The sequence below is a fragment of the Neomonachus schauinslandi genome, chromosome 1 (assembly GCF_002201575.2).
Source record: "Neomonachus schauinslandi chromosome 1, ASM220157v2, whole genome shotgun sequence".
Taxonomy (NCBI): domain Eukaryota; kingdom Metazoa; phylum Chordata; class Mammalia; order Carnivora; family Phocidae; genus Neomonachus; species Neomonachus schauinslandi.
In genome coordinates this window covers 45023670-45030629 of record NC_058403.1, presented here as the reverse complement: position 1 = coordinate 45030629, position 6960 = coordinate 45023670, and the positions used below count along the sequence as shown (strand labels likewise).

At 38.0% G+C, this 6960-nt stretch overlaps 1 pseudogene; it reads right to left on the bottom strand.

The window, feature by feature from the left end:
- Window positions 1-563: 563 nt before the first annotated feature.
- LOC110578451 lies at window positions 564-4935 on the bottom strand (annotated as a pseudogene).
- Between the last annotated feature and the right edge of the window lie 2025 nt (window positions 4936-6960).

Here is a 6960-nt window from a genome sequence, read left to right as displayed (position 1 = left end):
AATTAAAATTGAAAGACTAAAGAATTGTGCAGAAAAAAACATGTATTCTATATACTATTTTCCCTTAGAGCTGGAGTTTTGCAGTTCTCTATGATTGGTAAACTTGGTCTTAGCTGGATGTTCTTGCTGATCCTCTGGGGCAGGGGCCTGTTGTGTTGAATGAATAGAGTTTTACACTTTAATCAAATTTACACATCATAAGTCTGGAAGGCATGATTAACATGCATACTGACAGATTAATGGCCAACAGAACCGAACAGCTAAAATTAAATTGGCTAAAGTTAATATGATCAAATGTAATTAAAGATGAATAAAAAATCCTGTGTTTCAGTTCAGTAATTCAATAATCCATAAACAGGAAGAGGGAGAGCTTATTGAACAGCAGTTCATGTGAAAAAAGACTTAGATTTTTAATTGGTTGAGTGCTCACCATGACCACAGAGTTGGCAGAAAAACAAATGTAATTCACTTTTCCCCTTCAGGCAGATAAAGCCTAATGTTATTGAATAATGATGGCTATACAAGTCCCGAGGCCACTATGTACAGACAAAAGAGGGGGAGCTTTAGTTCTTGGTGTCAGTCTTATTCTCTTCCTTGGCCTGCAGATGTCCCTCCCAGCACTTATGTGCTTCCTTGATCTTAGACCTGTGGGTCTCAGCCAGGTCAGCCAGCACCTTCTTGCTGCCCCTGTCAGCCTTCAGCTTATGGATGTGTTCCATAAGAATCAGGTTGTTTTTAAACGCATTCCCCTTTATCTTCATGTATAGGCTGTGATACATGCAGTGGTCGGTCTTCTTAAATTCACCGTATCTTCTGAGGAACCAGCTCTGAATTCTTATCCAGCTTACCTTCTCAGGCATTGGACAGTACCCTTTGCATATTTGTGCCCATTATACCTGCCTTTACAGCAGGGCAAGGTGTTTCTTCAACACTGAGTGTGGGAATGGACAGTAACAGGCTTCTGAATGATCAGCCCATCCTTGATTAGCTTCCAGATACACTGATAGGAGTTGGTATTGGCGATTTCATTTGTCTCACTGGTTCCAACCAGACCTTCTTTTTGCCACAGTGAAGGATACTGGAGGTGAGCCCCTCAACAAGCAGTTCTAGGAACCAGATCACAGAAGATAAGCAGTCCTGCTGTTACTATGTACTGACTCATGTTCTCAGGGTCCACCCATCCAACACATACTTACTTAGCACCTACCAGAAGTAGCTAGCCGGTCAGTGCTACATGGTAATAAAGATAATCAAGGACTTGAGGAGCTTTTTGTCTAATGTTTTATTTATTTCAATATTTGTATTATATTATAATAAGATTTATAAGTGCTTAAATGTTGATGAAATTGATGGATAAAAACTCTTCACAACAATCAAGAAGATGTTTTATTCCTTCTTATGAAAGTGAAAAACAAAGTCTAAGAGAGATCAAGTAACCCATCTACAGTCACACAGCTAATTAGGGGCAGAGTCTGGGTTTGAAATCACCTCTGGCTCCCAAAATCCAGGCTTTTTCTTCTTTTTTTTTTTAATATTTTATTTATTTATTTGACAGAGAGAGAGACAGGAGAAAGGGAACATAAGCCAGGGAAGTGGGAGAGGGAGAAGCAGGCTTCCCACTGAGGAGGGAGCCCAATGCGGGGCTCGATCCCAGGACCCTGTGATCATGACCTGAGCTGAAGGTAGACGCTTAACAACTGAGCCATTCAGGCACCCCCCAAAATCCAGGCTTTTTCTAATGTGCTATTCATCCCATTGTATTAAAATAAATGCTTTCTTTTTCTGATTTATTAATGTAAGAATAAGAAAAGACTTATAAACCCAGAGCCCAGAAATAAATATATGGTCAATTAATTTACCACAAAGGAGCCAAGAATATACAATGGGAAAAGACAGTTCAATAGATAGTGTGGGGAAAACCAGATAGCCATGTGAAAAAGAATAAGGCTGGACCACCATCTGACACCATATACAAAAATTAACTCAAAATGGATTAGAGACTTGAACATCAGACCTGAAACCTAGAAGAAAATAGGCAGTAAGCTCCTTGACACTAGTCTTGGTGATGATTTTTTTTTTTAAAGAGAGGGAAGCAGGGGAGGGGTAGAAGGAGAGGAAGAGAGAGAATCTTAAGCACCCTCCATGCCCAGCAGCCAAGAAGGGGCTCACTCTTACGACCCTGAGATCATGACCTGAGCTGAAATCAAGAGTTGGACACTTAACCAACTGAGTCACTCAGAGGCCCCAGTGATGATTTTTTAAATCTGACACCAAAATTAACAGCAACAAAAGCAAAAAAAGACAAATAGAACTACATTAACTAAAGAGCTTCTGCATAGCAAGGGAAACCATCAGCAAAATAAAAAGGCAGCCTACCAAATGGGAGAAAATATTTGCAAATCATATAGCTGATAAGGGGTTAATATCCAAAATATATAAAGAACACATACAATTCAATGGCAAAAGAAAAATTGATTAAAAAATTGGCAGATGATCTGAATAGTTTTCTAAAGAAGACATACAGATTGTAACAGGTACGTGAAAAGATGTTCAACATCACTAATCATCAGGGAAATGCAACTCAAAATGACAATGTGATACTACCTCACACCTGTTAGAATGGCAATTATCAAAGACACAGGAAATTAACAAATGTTGGCAAGGATGTGGAGAAAATGGAACCCTTGTGCACTGTTGATGTGAATGTAAATTGGTGCAATCACTATGAAGAAGAGCATAGAGGTTCCTCAAAAACTTAAAAATAGAGCTCTCAGCAATTCCACTTCTGGGCATTTACTTGAAGAAAATGAAAACACTAGTTTGAAAAGATACATGCACCCTTTATGTTCATTACAGCACTATTTATAAGTCAATATATGGAAACAAAATAAGAGTCCATCAGTGGATGAATGAATAAAGAAATTGTGGTGTATACATACATTGAAATATTGTTCAGTCATAAAAAAAAGGAAATTTTGTTATTTGTGATGATATGAATGACACTCAAGGGCATTGTGCTAAGTGAAAAAAAGTCAGCAAAAGACAAATATTGTGTGATCTCTTTTATATCTGGAATCTTAAAAATCAAGCTCATAGATAAAGAGAACAGATTGGTGGTTGCCAGAAGAAGGAGATGGTGGGGTGGGAGAAATGGATGAAGGGGTCAAAGGTAATAAACAAATAAATAATAAACAAAACATTTACATAGAAAGGCAAAGAACCTAGCATAGTCAAAACAATGCTGCAGAGGAAAGCAACCTGATTTCAAGACCTACTTTAAAGCTCAAGTAATCAAAAAGAGTGTGATGTTGGCATAAAGGTGTACATATAGATCAATAAAGAAGAATAGAGAGTGTAGAAATAAATCTCTACATATCTGGTCAGTTGATTTGCAGCAAGGTACCCAAGGCATTTCATTACCAATAAAAACTTCTTAAAAGTACACCTCAAGAAGTTAGAAAAGTTTTCATACATGAAGTTCTGAGAATCAAAATGAAAGATAAGAAACATATAAATGTATAGGACTTCCAAATCATGATGGAATTATCTAAAGAATCTAGCAAGTTCTCAGTAGCATTGTTTTCAAAAGTATTTAGGTATAGGGGCACCTGGGTGGCACAGTCAGTTAAACATCTGACTCTTGGTTTTGGCTCAGGTTATGATCTCAGGGTTGTGCGATAGAGCTCTGTGTTGTCCCCGCCTTGGCTTTCTCTCTCCCTCTCTCTTTCTCTGCATTCCCCACCCCCATGTGCTCTCTCTTATAAATAAATAAATTAATTTAAAAAAAGTATTTAGCTATAATAAGAGCATAGTTCCATAGGCTTTTCAAAAGATTTATTTAATTGAGAGAGAGAGAGCATGCAAGTGAGAGGAAGGACAGAGGGGGAGAGAGTCTTAAGCACATTCTGAGCTGGGCAGGGAGCCCCAGGCGAGGTTGGTCTCATGACCCTGAGATCATGACCTGAGCCTAAACCAAGAGTCAGATGCTTAACTGACTGTGCCATCTGGGTACCCTTAATTCCATACAATTTAATTAAATCAAAGATCAAGTTCTCTGCTGTGTGAATAATTTAAGTGATGATAGACGAATCTGTATTTAAGAGAATTATTTTCTTTAATAATTTATTAAAAATATATGATACTTCCGTTGCATATTTTTCATCATCTTTATTGTCCTTATATTACCTCTGATTAATGCCAAAGGACTGACAGTAACATAGAAATTTAGGGGTACCTGGGTGGCTCAGTTAAGCGTCTGCCTTTGGGTTGGGTTTTGATTCTGGGGTCCTGGGATCAAACCCTGAGTCAGGATCCCTGCTGAACGGGGAGTCTGCTTCTCCCTCTCCCTTGCCTTCTGCCCCTCCCCCCACTCATGCTCTGTCTATCTCACTCTCAAATAAATAAAATCTTTAAAAAAATTTTTAAAAAGAAATTGTCCACAAAAGTCTGGACACCCAGGATGACTGGGTCATATGCCCATAATAGGGTTGAAGAAGATGAGGTGATGAAATTCACCCAGCACATGACCACGAAGAAATGCACCTGCAGCAGGATGGTCTGGTTGGCCCTTTTCTCTGAGGCGGTTCGTAAGAAGAGGCTGGTATTGTGAAGGTGCTAGGGCTGCCTGTGATACCTGGACAAGAGAATCACCACCATGTATGCACTTGCAAGAAGCATGATTCCTGCAGAGGAGGCATCTCTAAAGTGTGATAGTATGAAAAACAGACTCCAGATGATGTAGTTTATGGAGGAAAGTGAGAAGTATTTATTGGTATTTAGCAGATGGGTCTTGGTCACATTAGAAGCCATGGTGTAGCGCATGAGGCTACTACTGAAAGACAAACTGGGGACCCATAAGGAGAAGGAATGGAAGATGTAACTGGTGGATTTCTGTTTAAACTTGTCCAGCCAGGAGATGCTGGGGCTAATGACCATGGCCTGGAGTATGCACAAAAGCAGGTGTTGCAGATGGAGAGGCCCCTTAACATGTTGTTCATGTTGAAAAACACCTTACATTTGAAGTCATTTTGACAATTCAGTGACTCAAAAGTCCTTGGTGAAGACACTAAGAACAGTATTGTGAAGAGCATCACTCTATGGATGAGGGCCAACTAGCAGGTGGTCAGGTCAGTGACCTTATGCCTGAGATCCAGAAGGAGTGGAAGAGAAGTAGAAAAGTGTTGGCTGAGTCCAATACCAGCTTGGAAAAAAAGGCATTTTTTGTTTATGGTAACATAAGTGGGAAGTGACCATCTTAATGGAAAAGAGGAAACATTCTGTATCTCACAAAAAAAATCAAGATTAACACTGCCATTATCATTTTAATTTTACCTAATTATTCTCAATTAGCTCTATCTCATATAAATGCTTACTACAGACTTGGCATGAGTTTAGTCACCATGTAATTCATATATTTCAAACACCAACACATCCATAATCATGCCTCTGTAGGGTGCACGTTATCTATGCTCCTAGAGCACCTGGGGCTCACTCTTTAGGAAGCATGTCTTTACTTTCTGAATTGTTTCATTTCCTATTCATAATCCAGTATAGCGTTGCACATATAAAAATAAATCATGGGTATTTGTACAAATAAACTCAATAAATTTTACACTAATGGAAAAAGAATCAACACATTCCCCCCAACATTTTTTGGGGGAAAATAATGTTCTGTTGAATCTATCCCACATCACATCACTTTGACACATTTTATTTTTGTCCATCCTCCACATTTAAGTACCCTTGTAATTACATAAGGCCCATCCCGCTAATGCAAGATAATCTCCCGATCATAAAGTTAGCTGATTATTAACCTTGATTCCCTACTCTCCTTAGCTCCCTTTTATCACATTACCATCAAGGGTCTTTGGTTTGGGATGTGGACATCTTTTTACTAACTGTATCTCCTAAAAATGATCTGGCTCTCTCCTGGTTTAGTTTCCATACCAGAGACCCCTTATGTAAACTCTCTTCATTTCAGGGGGAGATCGCGAATGCCCTTCAAGTTTCAAGAGGAGAAACAAACAAACACATTTAGTTATAATTATGGACTCTTATATTGAGAAAATGAAAATATAGTAAACAAAATATAATATTTGATAAATAATCCTGTGTACCATATATTTGCAATTTGTTCTTTAGTCCTCCAGATATGCTATTTTTTTTTCTAAATCGTTCCCTCCAGGCTGGAACTTTATTACATATAATTCTAGTAAAGGTATGTGAAATTATAGTTTTCAAAATAAATAAATTTTTTTGACTGAATAAGTAATTGTATGCAAACTTATTATAAGGAAAATATAAATCATCTATTTTCAATAGGCTCAAGGAATAGCAATATGCAGGCATTGTGATTTGATATGATAATGGAGATATATATATATAAATATACTTCATAGAAAATAAAATGCCTAAGTAATAGAAATACATTAATATTTTAGATTGCTTATTTTCTCTGACGACATAATCACAAGTGCCAAAGCCTTGTAAATACAATCATGGTAATAGCCACTTCTATAGCTTTGACTGACAAATGTTGATTTGTGGTCCTTAATTTAAATGCATGTTTCAGTGAGAAAATATGAATAATACTTTGGAGTAATTCCCCTTGCCCACCAAAAATCAACCTGGCCATCTTCTAATGAAAGGGAAATTGTGATCTCTCAGAAGAGACTTTAGGGTCTTATTATATGAAATTATACTGTAATCACTTTTCTTAAAGAGAGAGTGCACCATTGCATGAACTTACACACACACACACACACACACACTATCGCCAACACCACCAACACCCCACCATCACCACCAGCAATAAAAGCTTCTAAAGTAGGGTATCTGTAGTCTGGACAATACATTTCTTGATCAGCATCTCTGAACTGTTAGAGCTCCCAGACTGATGCGGGAAAAAATGCTTGGCATTTAGTGTGAAAACCCTGGCTGTCTGTTCCTTAGAGGAACATG